The 19,742-nt window shown below is 47.6% G+C and overlaps 1 long non-coding RNA gene across 2 annotated transcripts in view; it reads right to left on the reverse strand.

The window, feature by feature from the left end:
- LOC126932736 (uncharacterized) overlaps nucleotides 1-9,348 on the reverse strand; it is a 76,227-nt gene extending 66,879 nt beyond the window's left edge. Inside the window, exons 1-3 of one of the 2 annotated variants that reach the window (XR_007718301.1) lie at nucleotides 9,261-9,348; nucleotides 8,057-8,180; nucleotides 4,426-4,571 (exon numbers count right to left, since the gene is read on the reverse strand). This is a non-coding gene — a long non-coding RNA (uncharacterized LOC126932736). The remainder of the gene's footprint in view (nucleotides 1-4,425; nucleotides 4,572-8,056; nucleotides 8,181-9,260) is intronic. The other variant, XR_007718302.1, reaches the window with a different exon arrangement.
- Nucleotides 9,349-19,742: the final 10,394 nt, after the last annotated feature.

Below are 19,742 nucleotides of genomic sequence, written 5' to 3' on the forward strand. Positions count from 1 at the left end.
TGCAGGTGTGAGCCACTGCACCCAGCCTAGCCAGGTTTTTGTTTTCCGGTTTGTTTGCTTTTTGTTTTTTTGTTTGTTCGTTTGGTTGGTTTTGAGACGGAGTCTCACTCTGTTGCCCAGGCTGGAATGCAGTGGCATGATCTCCACTCACTGCAACCTCCACCTCCCAGGTTCAAGTGATTCTCCTGCCTCAGCCTCCTGAATAGCTGGGACTACAGGTGCCCGCCACCACGCTGGCTAATTTTTGTATTTTTAATAGAGACAGGGCTTTATCATGTTGGCCAGACTGGTCTCAAACCCCTGACCTCAGGGGATCTGCCCACCTTAGCCTCCCAAAGTGCTGGGATTACAGGCGTGAGCCACCGTGTCCACCTGCCAGGTTAGTTTTTAATTAATCAGCCCATAATAGAAGAAGAAGAAAAGAACATAACCTAAGACAGATTGGCACATTAGTCATTCAGTTCCAACGCTGATATACACATGGCAACACAACCACACACATACATGTGCACACACATCTGACATACACACAGCTACACAAATACACACATACACATGAACACATATCTCTCAGGCAATTCACATATTCTAAAATACTCAGAGTAATTGATCATAAAGTGTTATCTATTTATCCATCAACCTGTAATCATCATTATCGTGTTTAAAATCCCCACTGTTTCACCTAAAATGTTCAACATTGCCTGTTGTTTTCTTGCTGTCTCTTTCACCAAGTAAGTTTAATTTCAGCTGGCAAAGGAAAAAGTTACACACACACACACACACACGCGCATACACATACACACACGCATACACATAGAATTTCTCCAAGAGTATTGTTAGGATTATCTTACCTTAGAAGGGAGGGTGAGAATCATGAGAAAGCTGAAAATGTGAAGATTGGATTTATTGTTTTGCAGAAAGGGAGTAGCTGAAACCCCCTAGTAATGAGCAGAAGCTTTGTTTTCGGTTCTGTGATATTAACCTTTATTTCACCAAGATAAAGCCCACAAAATTAGAACCCCTCACTCGCATTACAACTACATGGGGGTAGGGGGTCCATGAGGAGCAGACCCCCTATGTGACCACAGGAGCAGTGGCAGGACAGAGGACCTGCCAGGGTCGCCGACAGGGACATCTCAGCCCAGACATCATGGACAGGGTCCCCCTTGGCTCACCTGACCAGGTAGAGGCAGGTAACACTGTGGGGCCAGCAACGCTCACCACCTCACTCAGGGACAAAGACATCCTGCCCGAGCGTGGAAGCTGGAGATGAGGATGAGTGCCAGGTGCCTTCTTTGCCCCCGTACCCCTAACAAATAAGTTTCTAATGCAAAGACCCAGGCCTTAGAAGTGCTCACAGTGATCAGCACGTGGGGAAGTGTGGGAAGGACTGGGTTAGGACACACACCGACGCACACCTAAGGCAACACTGAAAGAGCTCTCCTTCCCATCCCTGAGGCCACAACTGGGGCTCCTGCTGACGGGGGCACCCACAGCATCTAAAAGGAAACCGCTGCTGCCCTCTGCTCAGCAAAATGACCCCATCTTCCCTCCAGGAGAAAGGTCTCTGGAGAGGCCCTCCCAGGACCCTGCCCTTGCTGCACTCAGCTCCCTGTTGTTTGGATTTCTGCTTCCAAATTGCTGGTCTCGAACTCCTGACCTCAGTGATCCGCCCACCTCAGCCTCCCAAAGTGCTGAGATTACAGGCATGAGCCACCATGCCTGGACTTAAACTTTCTAATTATGAAAATAACACACATAGAAAAGTGCATAAAACATATATTTATAATTCACCCAATAATAGTAAAAGTCATGCCCACCCACACCCAGGTGAAGACCTAGAGCCTGCCAGAAGCCAAGGTTCTCTCCCTAACCCCTGCCTCAACACCCATGGTGCCCACCATCTTGACTTTTACCACAGTCAATTCCTTGCTGTGTTTCATTTGTTCACCTGCATATGCATCCCTACATGACCTACGGTATTCATAATATCTGTAAATTTTTTTTCTTTTTTTTTTTTCTGAGATGGAGTCTCACTCTCTCGCCCAGGCTGGAGTGCAATGGCGCGATCTCAGCTCATTACCGCCTCCGCCTCCTGGGTTCAAGTGATTCTCCTGCCTCAGCTGGGACTATAGGTGTGCGCCACTATGCCCAGCTAATTTTTGTATTTTTAGTAGAGATAGGGTTTCACCTTGTTGGCCAGGATGGCCTCGATCTCTTGACCTCATGATCCACCCACCTCAGCCTCCCAAAGTGCTGGGATTACAGGCGTGAACCACCGCATAAAATCCTAAGTCCCCTGCCAACTGAATAGACCCCGCTCTTGGGCAAAAAGACCCCAGAAAAACCTTAAAAACTGAGTTCTCAGCCATGATGGGATGGGAGGTCAGACATGCCTCATTATCCCCCCTCCCTTTTGCTTGCAGTATACACACAACAACTGACCAGCATTCATGTTAAAATAGAGGCTGTAAGACTGACAGAAGGCTCTGTGGCAATAAGATGCCACATTATAAACAGGACCCAAGGCCATGTCAGGCAAGGGTTAAGTCCCACATCCCTATGCTTTAAAGAATAAACTATTTTCTAACTGCCATAAGGTTCTTCCTTTTCTCTAGCAACAAAACAAGCACTGGCCATGAGATAAACAATATTAAAGCAATCTGTAACTCACCACTAGACAATGACTAACTGAGCCTGCTGTTTCATCAGCCATAACTACAGCTTTGATTGGATAAGAAATAGATTTCAGTAACTTTCCCCAGATAAGAAGACCAACCACCACAGACTGGTTCTGGCCGGTTTACAGAGGCTGCCTTCAGGTCCTGAAAAGATCTTTTCACATATAGGGCCTAATTGTAATACATTTAAATGTTAAGTCTCCTCCCCAGGGTGGAATAGGTCATAGGTTACATACCTATGGTTCAATACGCATGCATCAGGATGGTCTTCATGATTATTCATAGCTCCTCCTGTAAGCTGTTGAATATGTATGTTCAGCCAACCTGTTGGGCACAAAGCTCCTATCTCAGCCCCTCCTCTTTGAAAATACCTGTGGGCTTTGCCAGACGCTATGCTTCCCAGCTTGAGGAATGGCCCCCTTACAGACTCTAACCCTTATAAGAAATAAAGGCTTCTCCCTACATTTATAGATTCATGATTTTTTTAGTTAACACATTTAAACTCTATTGAATATGAAGTATGTAATAATCTTACACACAGATAATGAAAAATGATGCAGTTAAACGAAAAAACACTTTCTTGATTAGAATTTTCATTTTATGCTTATTAAAAAGAAAATTTATGATGTGTGTGCACACAGCTTTTATTATACATTATGCTTGTGCGTGCATTAAAAAAGAAAAATTAAGCAAAATATTCTGGTTCAGGTAGTCTTAAAACCTCTTCCTAATTGGGCTCCACATTCTCCGCATCACTTTTGACCCAGATTGTCTGTGTCTGTGTCTTCCCTTGCTGTATCATTCTCTATGCAAAAAGAGTGCTGGCCATTGAGAATTTCTTAGCATAGTGCATCTCCACTCTTTCTGGGCTTTCTTACAAATGGCTGGCACTCTTAGCATCATAATTACCACAAAAGTCAAGACCATTTGACCTCATTAGCCAATAGGTGGCATCATCTTCAAACTTCCAGAGCCTCATCATAGCTCATACAGAGGAGCTGCTGGTGCCACTGCTGAGTGTCTGGCTGAGTCCAGCTGCACAGCTGGCCTTTTTGGCAGTTTGAGCTGCTTAAGAATTTTCAATCTGTTTTCGTGTATGTGTGAGGCATCAGCTTGGGTTAGTAAGTTACAAGCGATAAGTATGCTTTTTAATAAGCATAAAATGAAAATTCTAATCAAAAAGTGTCAGTTTAATTGCATCATTTTTCCTTATTGGTAAGTAAGATAATGGCACACTTCACAATCAATAAGGTTTTAAATGTTACGGATACAGTATGTCGTTTAGGGACGCATACGCAATATTTAGGAGTGCACTGTGCTACGGATCATGAAGGTCAAGATAGCAGGTTGGCAGGGTGCGGTGGCTCATGCCTGTAATCCCAGCACTTTGGGAAGCCAAAGTGGGCAGATCACGAGGTCAGGAGATCAAGACCATCCTGGCTAACATGGTGAAACCCTGTCTCCATTAAAAATACAAAAAACTTAGTCGGGCGTGGTGGCAGGCGCCTGTAGTCCCAGCTACTCGGGAGGCGGAGGCAGGAGAATGGCGTGAACCCAGGAGGCGGAGCTTGCAGTGAGCCGAGATCACGCCACTGCGCTCCAGCCTGGGCGACAGAGAGAGACTCTGTCTCAAAAAAAAAAAAAGATAGCAAGTGCCTTTGGAGGTGTGGCAGGGGTGGGAGAAACAGACCCCCTTCTGTCTAGGTCTTTATCTGGGTGTGGCTGGGTATTCACTTTCACTTACACCATGAGTTATGAGTCAGGCATTCAGGCAGGGCTCAGCTAGGCAGTTCTCCGGCTCCCAGTGGTATCGACTGAGGTGACTGAGCAGTAATCAGTTGATGGACGGACTGGAGGTTAGATGGGCTCAGGGGTCCCAGAGAGAATGTCCTAGCAACAAACAGGTCAAGAGATTTCACCTGAGTTTTTAACCTTGGTTTCTTCTAAAAGTTCTGTTCTTTTTTCAATACTACTATATAACTTTATACACTTTCCTATTCCCCGCAAATATTTTCAAGCTTGTCTTGATTAAACATAGTAAGATTTGTTTTATATTCTACATCTGATCATTTCAACGTCTAAGTCTTTGAGAATCCATTGTTAATTTTTTGGGAGGTGGGCTGGTGCTGCTGATTTTCATTCATGGTATCTTATTTCATTTTGACCATCTTTGACTATGTGCAGTTATTGTACTTGGGAAGTTATTAAGAATCTTTGAAGGCCTAGATGAAGGTATCATCCTTCAGAGTAAACTGGAAATGCCTCTTAAGGACACCATTTCATGTCCCCACAACTTCCACCTAACCCATAATATAATCACTTTCTGCTCTCCTCTCCCTGAAGTCTGGTTCTCTTGTGAGGCCACGTTAATGGGAGCCTTCTCCTTTACCTTGAACACCTTGGGGTCAACAGATAGAGTTGGCTGTGTCCTCACTTGTCATAAAAAAATACAGCCATTTTTTACATTCCTCATTAAAAAAATACTTGTTCCATCTTTATTCATAGCATTCAGCTAAGTAACACCCTACACCTCAGAGATTTCATCTCCCGAGCTATATTGGTACAAGATTTTTGCACCTGGTTCACAATGTTCCTTTGCATCCAATTTCTGTCATCACTCAGAATGACATCAACATGTATTATTACATCCACTTTAAATTCAACGTGACCACAAATGAGTCCTGCAAAACCTGCACCCCGTCTTCGTGTATTTCCAGTAACAGTGAAATTGCAAATGTCTCAGCTAGTCATCCAATCACCCAATCCAGAGGCCCAGACGCTTTCCTAGACAACTCTGCCTTCCAATAAGCACCAAGTGCTTCCTTAATGTTTTTCCATCTACCCCTGTTCCTGTCCCCACTGCCCCTGCCTATGTTCAGCCTCCCCGAGCCCCAGGCTTGGATGCTGATAAATGACTCAAGTGGCACCTATGAAACAGCTAATGGAGCTCCCCACATCCTCCCACCAGGGCCTCCACAGAGCCGGTATGAACTACAGAAATGGGCAGTTACTTTCCCCATGATGCTGTCATTCCCATTAGTATTAGAAAGCCTCTGTTTTTTAATTTGTCCCACAGCATGACAGACCCCAAACACACATTTACTACGGTATAGATATACACATTAAGACCAGTGGTGACTGTAACAGCTCATGTAAAAGCTGAGTTCCATGGCTTGGGCTGACTTTCTGTGTGGGGGGATGCAAGCCTGTAGAATCCCATGAGAACTGACTTCTGCATTGGGTGCTTTTCTGTCTCCTCCTGTGTCTCTCACATAAGACCCATCAATGAATGCTATTAAGTTAACATGGGAACGAGACTATATGATGAATCAGATGGAGGCCACGCGTCTTCATTGAGGGCTGCGAGGTGGTTGTGCTGCTGTCCAGTCAGGATCTGGCAACAGAGTCACTGGGCTCAAAGTTCACACCTTCCTTGAATCCCACTAGGGTCAGACAGTAACGCTTACAGAGCACTGACAAGCGCTGTGTCATAGGAACTTAAAAAGCAGCAGCAACAGGCCAGGTGTGGTGGCTCACGCCTGTAATCCCAGCACTTTGGGAGGCCGAGGTGGGTGGATCACTTGAGGTCAGGAGTTCAAGACCAGCCTGGCCAACATGGTATCATCCTAGATGATAGAATTCAGGCAGGGCTCAGCTAGGCAGTTTAGTAGAAACCCTATCTCTAGTAAAAATACAAAAATTAGCCAGGTGTGATGGTGCACACCTGTAATCCTAGCTACTCAGGAGGCTGAGGCAGGAGAATCGCTTGAACCCGGGAGGTAGAGGTTGCAGTGAGTTGAGATCACGCCACTGTAGTCCAGCCTGGGCAACAGTGAGACTCTGTCTCAGAAAAATAAAAATAAAAATAAAAATAAATAAAAGCAGCAGCAACGGCATAAGGCCCACATAATTACATCCCTGAGCCAAGGCCTGCACCTTCCCAAGCAGAGACCCAATGTTGGAATGACTTCTAAACAGACTGGCATCCCTGGAGGAACAGAATCCAGTGGCACATAAAAGTCAACCAAAGGCTAGTGTTTGAGGAAGCACACCTACCACTAACAGCACCCTTATTCTCCTCACAGAAAAGGGAGAAGAGATGACCAGCTAGGAACTGACTCCAAGTACAGGTAGGAAAATCAATGGCTACTTAAGGATCCGAAGGCTTCTTTAGCTTCTCCTAGCTATTGCAAAAATGCACCTAGCGATGCTTCATGCAGCACCAGGAGTGGCTTCCCTCTCAGAAGAGGCAGGGACCCGTTGCCTGCAATGCACACCAACCTCAACAGGGTGGAGCTGTTTCTCTGCAGTGACAAAGTTACTGCTTCATGGAGCTGTTGCTTCATTTGTAAAGCTGGCTTTGGCGACGGAACTATTTTCCATCCATCAGCCACTAACAAATATTCCAAATACTTGACCTCGGTCTAACGATGTTGCAAATTATCTAAAGGAGCTTTATGCCCTTGAGAGGTTAGAATTTTGGTAAAGCTAATGTATCTTATTTTTGTTTTGGGGACAGGATCTCACTCTGTCACCCAGACTAGAGTGCAGTGGTGCGAGCTCGGCTCACTGCAACCTCCACCTCCCAGGCTCAAGAGATCCTCCCACCTCAGCCTCTCAAGTAGCTGGGACTACAGGCACCCACCATCAGGCCTGGCTAATTTTTATGTTTTTGTAGAGACAGGGTTTCACCATGTTGCCCAACCTGGTCTCGAACTCTAAGCTCAAGCAATCTGCCCACCTCAGCCTCCCAAAGTGCTAGTTTTGCAGGCGTGAGCCACCACGTCCAGCCTAATGTGTCTTGTTTACAAGCACATGAGGTGTTACTTACCAATAAATCATACATATATATCCGTATACAGACTCCTAAGACGGGGGAAGTTTCTTTAAGTTCTTTTGCAAATGCCTAGAGGTTATGGTAGGCAAATCTCTGAATCCCTGGGGCATGCATTGCCACTAATATGAAAAGCCTTCATAGGTAAACACAAAGAGATACCTTGGTTCCTCTGCTAAAGGTATAGAAAAGAAAGCTCAACATAAGTTTATTACTAAAATTAGGTTACATAATAGGAGGTTAACGTAGTAGCAGGGTTGAGTACTACAACTGTCAGACACACCAAAAATATATTTCTATCAGATCTTGTAAAAATCTGTAAGCAAGCTAACCTTGCCACTTTTCCTTCCTTTTTCATAAGTAATATACAGAGAGTATTACAAGGCAAATGTCATTTCTTTATGATTCTGTTTCTAGTTCTCTAATTATAGGTTCTATTCCCTGTATATTTGAGCTAGGGAGAGGATATAGCTTTACATATGACCATGATTTCTCTTTGGTGTAAGCTACGACAGTAGGGTCGATCAAATGATGGACTTACTGAGTCAAAGTGTTGAAGAAAGACTTCAGCAAACAGGGCCTCTTGTCTGACCGAAGATGGCTACACATCCTCCAATTTGCCCAGTGGAAAGGCTCACTCAAGGTGTCCCATCCTTGTCACCAAACTTGTGGGGGCAGAGAAGAAACCAACAGTCAAAGGAACATGCCAATTCAAAATAGAGAATGATTGGACAATTTTATTATTTAGAAAAACCTTGAATGCACTCAGGTAGCCAGCAAGTGTCTACACAGTTATGGCAGATTTTTTTTAGCTCTGTTGTTACAGAATTAAAGCTACAGTTACTATCCCTTATTCAATTTTTAGTAAACAGCCAGAGGCTATTCAATTTGCATCAGTAGTTATGTTGAGTTTACCCTGATGGCCTGATTTTTATAATTCTTTATCAGGCTTACCCTGATGTTCTGTTGTTATTCCTTACCACTACCTCCTGTAACCGCCCAAAAGTGCACCCGCACACACGAGGCCATGTTCAGTTTCCCACACTCCACATCAACAACTGGCACCAGAACCTGCCCAGTTGCTCAAGCCAAAATCTCAGGAGTCATCCAGGTTTTCTCTCTTGCCACCCTGCGGCCCCACATCCAATCCATGAGCAAGAAAGAGCCGGGAGCCGGAAAGGCAAGACTCTATGAGTTCTTCACTCCGCCTGCACCTGTCTGAGCCACCATTCCATTCCCTCTCCCACCTGCAGCCTGGTGATGTCTCCCTTCCCCCTGTGCCTTCCCTCTTTCCAGCTCAATCTTTCTTTCCCTGGGTTGTCAATTGTGTAATAAAGATTATAAAATCACTCTATCCCAATAAATATAGCTTCTATCAGTCTTATTGACTGAGGCACTGCAGAATTCTCGGTTTGGAAGGGGATTTTGCTGCTTAAAACGTTTCAAAATCACGGCCAGAGGGAACCAGCAGCCCTTTTGTGGAGAGCAGAGCCAGCTCCTCTTGCACGTGAATAAAGAACCATAAATGAGACACAGCACATTTGGGCAGTCTTTTACAGTAGGCTTTAAAAATCATTTAAAATACGTTTGTTTAAAAAAAAAGTAATTCAAATCAAGCATTTGCAACATACCTAAGAGACCTCTACGGAGACTTAGCATCTACAAGACCCAGTTTGGCAACTGCCAGCCCCAGGGAATAAGTGAAGTTTCTCGGCACAAGTCACACAAGGTCCTCGCCAACCCACCTCTGCCTGCTCCCCAGGGCTCTCCTCCACCCCAGCCCTCTCTCCCCGTAAGGCCAGCGAGAGGCTCCAGGACTGCCCGCCCCAAATCCTTTCCTCCTTTTCGGTAACAGCGAGAGTCCAAGAGATGCGGTCACGTGAGGCCGTCCCGCCAATCTGGTGTGAGCAGAGGCCCCCATTCGCCCCGGAGTGGAGCCGGGCGGGAGCGGAGCCGGGCGGGGGCGGGGGCGGGGGCGGGGCCGGGCCGGGCAGGGAGCGGAAGGAGCTGGGGCGAGGACGGAACCGCGTGAGGAGGGGGCCGGGGAGGGCGAGACCTGGGAGGGAGTGGAGGGGGCGGGGGCAGGGTGAAGCTGGGCGGGGAGGGGGCGGGGACAGGGTGAAGCTGGGAGGGGAGGGGGCGGGGACAGTGCCAGGCGGGGACCGGGGCTGCGCGGGGACCGGGGCTGCGCGGGGACCGGGGCTGCGCGGGGGCGGGGGCGGATGTTTCCACATCCTGGGCTGCAGGGTGAGGAAAACCCATCCCGGAGGAAGCCGGCCGTTAGGCTGGCTGCAGGCATTCTGCATGATGAACACAACAGTTCTCAGAAAAGTAATGATGTCATAGCAGAGCACCAAGAGGGGGTGGTCGGTGACCATGTATGCTTGATACATTCTGGATTAAGCAAAGTTAGGCCGGCTTCTTTTTCACTAGACGTCTTGGGTTATTTCCGCCGAGGCTGCAGCCGGAGCACCTCCCACTCCTTCTCCACAGGGGTTATTTCTGAAGACCCCTTCTTGGAGGAGCTCTGCGAGGGCCCTGTGGCCGCGCACCTGCTGCCCTGGCCTCCTGGCCAGCAGCTCCGCGAGGCTCTAGTGTGTATGGCCTGGGCTGCCCCCCGGTACTGTTACCGCAGGCCTTGGGACCCGTGCCCGCCGCGAGGCTCCGGAGGTAGCCCTGGCCTCCGGCTCTTCTCACATAGCCCGGGCGTCCAGCCCAGAGCGGGGCACTAGTGCCTTCCCTGTTCCCTGAACGCTGAAAGTTGTTGAATGGATATGAACATTGATTGGAATCATGGGGAAAACACTCAGCGATGGTCAGTATGTTCTGTTTGGGAAATACTGAAACGGGCAACACAAGATAGAAATAACTACATCGGGAACAGCGCAACTTTATAAGGCCCGCCCTGAAGGAGGCAGCATGTGTGTGGGAGCGCCCGGGGCTGCCCAGAAGAGCTGGACCGCCCAAGGGAGGCGCTGCCCAGAGCAGGAGCCCTGAGCGCCCGGAAACGGGATAGCGTTATCTTTAAAGTAGGCGTGGGAAATACCTTGCTTCTCTGTAGTTTTGTGGGTGTATACACAGATACTCCTTGACTTACCATGGGGGTTACATCCCAGTAAACCCATCCTAATTTGAAAATACCATAGTCAAAGATGCATTTAATACACTTATCCTACTGAGCATCATAGCTTAGTGTAGCCTGCTTTTAACGTGCTCAGAACACTTACAGTTGGGCGAAATCCTAATTTATAGTTAAATGTTGAATATCTCATGTCATTTATTGGATACTGTGCTGAGAGTGAAAAAGAGAATGGTTGTATGGGTACTCGAAGTAAGAGTTTGTGTAGAATGTGTATCACTATCACACCAGTAAGAAGTCAAAACATCATACATCGAACCATCCTAAATTGGAAATCGTGTGTGTGTGTGTGTGTGTGTGTGTGTGTGTGTGGTTTTTAACTGATAGGCAAGAGACATTTCCTAGTGGCCTGTTTAATGATGCTAAATTACCTTAGAGTACTATCTAAAGTACTATTTAAATGAGACACTATTTAAAAATTAGCTTAAGCGACAACTCCAATAAACATGGGTTCATCTTTCAGTCTCTGATTAATCATGTTCCAAAAAGAATTGAAGTTCTCTACCTGAGGCGTTTTGAAAATTTTTTCAATGTGGTTTTATGATAGTTATTTGAGATTACTCGACAGAGAGAAGACCATTTGTTATAGTTTGTCTATCAAGAGAAGTTCCAAGTGTACCCCTGTTAAATTCCTTGAAAAGGAATACCTTGGGACAGACACTGAAACTGAATTGGGCCCTGGCCAGTCATCAGTTTAAAAAGCTCTAGTAACTGAGAAAGTAAAATTCCATTTGCTCGTATGCCTGTCTTGCAAAGATCTATTGAAACACCGTGTTCTATTGCCTTTCTCTGGAATGAGAGCTGGAGCAGCTGACAGGGAAATCAATTGGTCTCCGCCCTATTAATGCTTAATTAACATCGAGCTTGCAAGCATGTGAGTGCTCCCACAGGAAGGAGGCCTCGTGTCAAGAGGAGGGAGCCGTGAGCACTGGCTGTTGGGGGGCTTTTGCAAGCAGCCCTCATGGATGGAGCTCAAAGGTGGAACGCAGTCACCAGTACTTTCCGGCTGAACGTGACCCCTGCAGTGTCAGGATGAGCCATTCACACCACCAGTTTCACAGCAGAAGGGCACGAGGAGCAATTCATGTGTGGTTGCACCTGCCCACCTGCCCGAGGTGGTCAAGGAAGGGGCAACATCACAGGACCACCACTGTGAAGCCTCTGAGAAGTCATTTTTGCCCCCTGCCACTGCAAAGCTCAGAATTGTGAGAGAGTCAGAGAAACTGCTGTCACCACACACCCCGTCGGAAGTGACCATAAGGGTTTTGTCTCTGCTCCAGGACAGGAGGCCCCCACGATGTGGGTCCAATAGGTGGGTGGTCTCTATGGTTGATGGTCCCTAAGTGGTGAGGTACTATTTAAAAATTAAAGCGATCACTCCAATTAACGTGGATTCATTTTCAGCTTATTAATTATATTCTTATTGAATACGATTTACTGTTTCAATGTGATTCAGTATTTCAACCATGGTAGGGTCTCACCAACCGCAACATGGTTGAACCCCTTCTGGAGGAACCTCAAGGGCACTACCATAACCAGTGTCCCACTCCAGCTGATTGGGCCCACCCTCAGTCCCTGTTCAAGGAGGCAAGACGGCTATTTGTTGCCCAGAAGAAGCGGCTTTGTGCACCTGAGTGGGCATTATCCCCAAAAGTGGCCCATAAATAAGTGAGCAGCCGCCCCCATCCCCCTGCCCTGTGATGGTGGGCTCCTAAGGGCGTGAGCCTCTCACGCAGCTGGAGGGCTTGAACGGAGGCTTAGCTGAGTGGGCCATTTCTGTGGCAACAAAGGGCCAGAGAAGGGGCCATCAGGCTTGGAGAGGGCTTACATTAGACAGCAGAGATGAGACCAAAGGAAGTGGGGGGTACACGCAGCCCTGACACGGTGGGGCTTTGCCTGTATGCTGCCCTGCAAGGGACAGCTGCTTCCTCCACCTACAATTCCTGCAAGCCTCCCTTTTTCATGGGGTGCTTCCTTTGGCTTTTTGCTTTTAGGTTTGTTGTGTTTTGTTTTGTTTTATCTTATTTTAATTTTAAGGAAAACCAGTTCAGAGCATGGGTTAATTTGCTAAAGCAATCAGGATGGTTCCTTCTGGGATTCAGGGTGGAGGAGGCCATAGAAAGCATGGGCCGTTCAGAGGCAAGAGGACAGGAAGTGGGCACCATGAGAGATGGAGGAAGGGCCTCATCCTGAACATCATCCAGCCCCAGCCCGCAACATTCCTGCAAAACTCTTCCTGGAATAGGGGCCACCCTGAGCCTCTGTCCCTTGCCCCACATAAGCTCAACGTTTACCAAAAGGACCACCAGATCCACGTTTGCTGGAGGGGGACACCTACTGTTGGCTTGGACCCCAAGCAGGATGGAGATCTTCCCACCAACAATGCCTACGGCACAGAAAGCAGAGATGGCAGGGCCAGGTCATGATGCTGAAGGGACAGAGATCCTACAGTGTTCACTGTGCAGAGGGCATGGAGCTCCAGTGAGGACTGGGCCCCTAGAGGCCACGCAGGGGCAAGTGCCAAAGTAAAGAACACCAAGACCTAGGTGGGCCTGTAGCAGGAAGCTGGCATCCAGCACCTCCACCAGGTGGGGTGTGGGGCATGAAAGGACCCAAGGAGCCGATGCAAGGAGAATTCCAAACAGGCCACAACTACTCCTCTTGTTCCATGTTCTGATTTCCCAAGAATGGTCCGAGTTAACACCTGTCTTCCCAGTGTGATTTCATTTGCAGAGTTGTCCTGGTTAAGATGATTAATCACACGGCTCTCTATTTAAGGGAGATTGGCAGGTTGTTCATAGAGAAGATGTTAGTTACCTATCACTGCCTAAATAATTATCCCAAAATACCGCAGCTTAAGTTCAGGCGTGGCTTAGCTGGGCAGCTTAAGTTCAAGGTCCTTCATGAGGTCACAGTGACACTATCAGACTCACTGAAGGCTCAGCTGTGTGGCTCAGCTGTGTCAGGGGCTAGGGACCACTTCCACGAGGTCCTCCCGTGGACTGCCAGACTGAGGACCTCAGCTTTACACCGCGTCAGTGGGCCTGTACACTTTGAGCCACTTTGGTGCCCCAACACAGTGATCAGGAAGGGAGAGAGAGAACAGGAGAGCCCAAGACAGCCACAGTCTACTTATTACCTAATCTTGGGAGGGACATCCCATCATTTTGCCACATTCTATTCACTGGATGTGAGTCTCTAGGTCCACCCCACACTCAAAGGGAGGAGATTACATGAGGGCCGAGAAGGTGGGATCATTGGGGGGCATGTTAGAAGCTGCCGACCACCATGAGTAAGTGGGCTCTGGGCTCAGAACTTACCCAATGGCAGTGCTTTGTGCCATCCTGCACTGATCCCCCTTGATGCTTCTCACCCCTTCCTGCTCCAGCTCGTTGCTATTCCTCCTAGAGTTGCAGATTCAAGGAGCCTCACCAGTGACGGTGATGACCATAAAACCCAGACTGCTGGGTGCTATCTGGACACCAAGGAGACAGAGGCACATAGCACCACCCAGGACAAGCACTGAAGTTGGACTACCAGGTTCAAATCCCAGCTCCCTGCCTTTAACTGGGTGGCCCAGTCTTGGGCAAGTTATTTCACTTTTCTCTGCCCCCTGTCTATCAAGCATGGTGGTTAATAGCACCTATTTTTCAGAGCCACAGTGAGAATTGTGGAGATGCTCTGTTTGAGATGTATAGTGTTCTCAGCTTACAGGCAGCACTCAGTGAATGGTAATTATCATTATGCAAAACTGCGTTCCCCAGCAGGAGCAGCCCATGAGACTGGATTCGACCTGAATGATCGACAGTCCCCAAAGCAGCTTCACCTTCCCTCTCCAAGCCTGATGGCCCCTTCTCTGGGCCTCCATCATCACAGAAATGGCCCAGCCAGTGAAGCCTCTGTCCAGGCCCTCCAGCAGCATGAGAGGCCCACTTTCCTGAGACGAGCCTCCAGCCACCTGGAACTAGGCTGTTCCTCCCTCCTTCTGTTCCTGCCCTCCCTAAACCCACAGTCCCTCAGACCCGCGGTTTGGTCCCAGCTCCCTCGCTGCACCCTAGCTGTTACCATCTCTCTCAGCCATGCAGAGCAGAGCCCTGACGCCCGGCTGGAGCTGAAGTTCCTTTCCAGGATGATACGAAGCATCAGAGAGGATGTCCCAGCCCTGGGGAGGCCCACCATGATTGGTTCTTCCTCTAACAACATTTACACGCTTCACATCATCCACTTACATTTCATCAGTAAAGGAGCTATGGTGACATGAGCTCACCTGACTGAGAAGGAAACCGAATTCATTTATAGAAGGGAACTTGTAACAGCAACATGTGCGCCAAACCCAGGAGCACCTGCCCAAACCCTGCTCTCCCTCTTCCTCCAGGCGTAGGGGAGCCTGGCTCTCGCCAACCTCTCCCCTGCAGAAGACGCACCTCATAGCACCCTGGACAAGTGAACCAAGACACACCTCTGAAGTGCCAATACGTGCACCCCCGAAGGCCCGAAGCCAACCCAAGGGCTCTCCCTGCCCGGCTCCCCCACCCGAGACCCCAGAAACGTGCGCACAGCACAGGAAGCTCCAGAGCCCAAGCCTCGGAAAACAAGATCGACATGAGAAATGGGTGCTAGGAGCACCCTTGTGGGCCACATTAAAATGCTTACATTAGATAGCAGAGATGAGACCAAAGAAACTGGGGTGCACCCAGCCCGTAGACAGTGGGCCTTTGCCTGTAGGCAGCCTTTGCTCTGCAAGGGACAGCAGCTTCCTCCGCCTACAATACCTGCAAGCCTCCCATTCTCATGGAGTGCTTCCTCTTGGCTTTTGGCTTTTAGGTTTTTTGTTTGTTTGTTTGTTTGTTTTTAATTTTAAGAACAACCTGTTTGGAGAGCTGGGCATGGGGCTTGTTCCTATAGTCCCAGCTACTCGGAAGGCTGAGGCAGAAGGATCACTTGAGCCTAAGAGTTTGAGACCAGCTCTCATATAGTGAGACCTTGTCTCTAAAAAAAGAAAGAAAAAGAATCTGTTTGGACATACAAAATCTAAGTTTTCTCCCTCCCCTTTCCAGCAGTGCTTTGAATCCAAAAGAGATTCAGTTGGATAAAATACTAAAATCAACCAGGGCACAGTGGTTTGCCCCTGTAATCCCAGCACTTCGGAGGCTGAAGTGGGAGGATCACTTGAGCCCAGGAGCTCGAGACCAGCCTGGGCAAAATAGTGAGACCCTGTCTCTATAAAAAATTTTAAAATTAGCAAGGCATGGTAGCATGCACCTGCAGTCCCAGCTACCTGGGAGGCTGAGGTGAGAGGATTGCTTGAGCCTGAGAGGTCAAGGCTGCAGTGAGCTGTGGTTACGTCACTGCACTCTAGCCTGGGAGACAGAGCAACACACCGTCTCAGGAAAAAAAAAAAATCTGCTCTCCCTGCAAATCTCCTGTGCTGGTGATGAGGGAGGCATGTGCAGCTTGTGAAAACACAGGGTTTCTGATTTTCCACTCCTCAGGTACAGGGTGGGTGGGCCTGGGACTCCTGGTGAAGCCCTCTCCTGGCAGGGTTATATCCTGCCCTCAGGCTGGTGGACAGGGCACACTCCACCATCAGGCCGGTGGACAGGGTGGTCCCCAGCCTCAGGTTGGTGGATGCGGGCAGACCCCCACCATTAGGCAGTGGACATGTGGGAAGGCAGAAGACAGAGGAAGGAAAGGCACTGAACATGTCCACCAGGGTATTACCCAGGCTAGCACGTTTGCAAGGTAAGTTTGTCCATCTCTGTCAGGAAGGGTCTTCAGCCCCTGGAGAAGTAAGGTGCCTAAGCTCGCACAGCTGATAAGTGGCAGTTCTTGCAGATGAGTCTGAGCTAGGTGCTCATGCCTCAGTGCTCATTTTTCCAGGCTCTGCACCACCAAGACCTTACTCAGGCGTGTCCAGGCCAGCATTTCCCAAGGGCATCTAGAGATCCCTGTTGTTGATGTTCATTTCCCCCACTAGTGTCTAAGCCATATGAAATTCGTATCATTGCTCAAATCCAGCTCTCTCACCTACTGCCTGTGTGACTGTGGGGACACCCCATAGCCTCTCCAAGCCTCTTTTCTTATCTATAAAATGAGGTGGTAATAATAACAGTGACCTCAGCTGGGCGCGGTGGCTCACGCCTGTAATCCCAGCACTTTGGGAAGCCAAGGAGGGTGGATCACCTGAGGTCAGGAGTTCGAGACCAGCCTGGCGGTATGGTGAAACCCCTTCTCTGCTAAAAATACAAAAAATTAGTTGGGCGTGGTGGCAGGCATCTGTAATCCCAGCTACCCCAGAGGCTGAGGCAGGAAAATCACTTCAACCCGGGAGGCAGAGGTTGCAGTGAGCCAAGGTCGTGCCACTGCACTCCAGCCTGGGTAACAAGAGCAAAACTGCGTGTCAAAAATAAATAAATAAATAAATAAATAACAATGACCTCACAAGGCTGTGAACATTAAATATCTGCATCCACGTAAAGCACTTAAAAAACTGTCAATCCCATAATAAGTACTCAATAAATATAAGCTGTTAATATTGTTATCTGAAAATTCTGCCTCTAATCTGAGTTCTTAATTGGGTTTACTTTTAAAGGGATCAAATGTAGTTCTCCTTGAGCACTTTATGTACAAAGAATGCAGAATGAAAGGGACCAGAGAACACGTGGTCAAACCTTTTCCTCTGGAGGACAGAAGGGCTTGACTGAGGCCACACCCTCTGGGTTCCCAGGGCCCTGCAAGCCTTATTGCCCAGGGTGTCCCTTCCCTGAGAAGGACACAGGCATCTCCCTTAGCAGTATGTTGAATTTACTACTTTTATTGTTTTACTTGGTTTGTTTAAGGTTTATATCTTTTCTTACTCCAGACAAAAGTTGCTTGAGAAGGCAGAAAAGAGATGGAGAAAGTTGGGGCCAACCAGTCCCAGCTTCTGCCGGTTCAGGCCCAGGCAGACAGTTGTTGGCCTGGATAGGGAAGCCAGCAGCAAGAAGTAAGAGAAGCATGAGGGCTTCAGGGTTTGGTAGACCTAGGCACAGACCCTCCAGCGCTTGTGAGCTATGTGACTGTGGCACCATCCAGAGGCTGCCTGGGGTTTTACTCCTCAGGGTTCCTCATACCCTCTGGCCTGGCTCTTAGCCCCGCAACTGAGGAAAGCGTTGTCACAGGTACCAGGAGTTAAATTCTTGGCTTTTACATTTTGGAAGTTTAAGCTCAGGGAAGGAACAAGAGATTTGGAAGAATATGAGAAAGACTAGAGCAAATTCTCTCTTCTCTCTCTGCAATAGAAATTATTTCCTAAACTGAGGAAAGAGAGGAAACCAGAAGGAAAAAAAGAAGAGAAAATTTAAGCAGTAAGAAAATGTAATTAAAAAATATATACCATTTATTAGAGATAAAACATATAAGTGTTGACAAAGAAGAGTCAAGCTCTGTAAAATATTCTAAGAGATTTATTCTGAGCCAAATATGTGTGACCAATGACCTGTGACACAGCCCTCAGGAGATCTGAGAACATGTGCCTGAAGTGGTTGAACTACATCTTGGGTTTTTTGTTTGTTTGTTTTTGTTTGTTTGTTTGTTTGTTTTGAGACGGAGTCTCTCTCTGTTGCCCAGACTGGAGTGCAGTGGCACCATCTCGGCTCACTGCAAGCTCTGCCTCCTGGGTTCACGCCATTTTCCTGCCTCAGCCTCCCGAGTAGCTGGGACTACAGGCACCCGCCACCACGCCCGGCTAATTTTTTTGTATCTGTAGTAGAGACAGGGTTTCACTGTGTTCGCCAGGATGGTCTCAATCTCCTGACCTCGTGATCCGTCCGCCTTGGCCTCCCAAAGTGCTGGGATTACAGGCGTGAGCCACTGCCTACATCTTGGTTTTATACAATTTAGAGAGACATAAGACGTCAATCAGTACATGTAAGATGTACACTGTTCAGTCCACAAATGTGGAACAACTCAAAGCAAGGGCTTTTGCATCATAGGTGGATTCTAAGGTTTTCTGATTGGCAATTGGTTATTATCTAAAGCCCTGGAATCAATAGAAAGGAATGTCTGTCTTGTGGTAAAGGGTTGTGGAGACGAAAGTTTTATCATGCAGACGAAGCCACCAGCTAGGAGGCTTCAGAGAGAATAGACTGTAACTGTTTCTTATCTAATGTTAAAAGTCTGACTGGGCATGGTGGCTCACGCCCGTAATCCTAACACTTTGGGAGGCCAAGGCGGGTGGATCACCTGGGGTCAGGAATTTGCAACCAGCCTGGCCAACATGGTGAAACCCCATCTCTATTAAAAAATACAAAAATTAGCTGGGCACAGTGGCACACACCTGTAATACCAGCTACTCAGAAGGCTGAGGAAGGAGAATTGCCTGAACCCAGGAAGCGGAGGTTGCAGTGAGCAGATATTGTGCCACTGCACTCCAGACTGCATGACAGGAATGAAACTCCATCTCAAACAAACAAACAAAAACAAAACAAAACAAAAGCTTGTTTTATCAGTCTTAAGATCCCTGTTTTAATGTTAATGCTGGTGAGTTGGGCCTGAATTCCAAATTGGGTGAGGGTATAATGAGGCTATCCAACTCCCCCTTCCCATCATGGCCTGAACTAGTTTTTCAGGTTAACTTTGGAGTGCCCTTGGCCAAGACAAGGGGTCCACTTAGATGATTAGGCATCTTAGAACTTTATTTTTGGTTTATATAAGGTACATAGGAATCAACCTAAAAATAATATTCAAGACATATATAAAGAAAATTACTGAAAATGTTGAGAGAAAATAATGAATTAAATGGAGAGCTATACCATGTTCATGAATAGAAAGACTCACTATTATAGAGGTCAGTCCTGTCCAAACTGAACTATAGATTCCATAAGTCCCAATCAAAATTTCAATTGGATTTTGAGGGAATTTGACAAGTTGATTCTAAAACTTATAGATAGAAGAGCAAAGGCCAAAGAACTCATAAAGACTTTTGCACAACCAGGCAGCCACACAGCTTCAGGCCACCAGCCATCCCCTCCCCCACTTTCTTCCATGCTAGGCATTCATTCCTTACTCACCTAGATCAGCAGCCTCTCAGATCACAACACACTCTCAG

Source organism: Macaca thibetana, chromosome 12, assembly GCF_024542745.1.
Source record: "Macaca thibetana thibetana isolate TM-01 chromosome 12, ASM2454274v1, whole genome shotgun sequence".
NCBI classification, from domain to species: Eukaryota; Metazoa; Chordata; class Mammalia; order Primates; family Cercopithecidae; genus Macaca; species Macaca thibetana.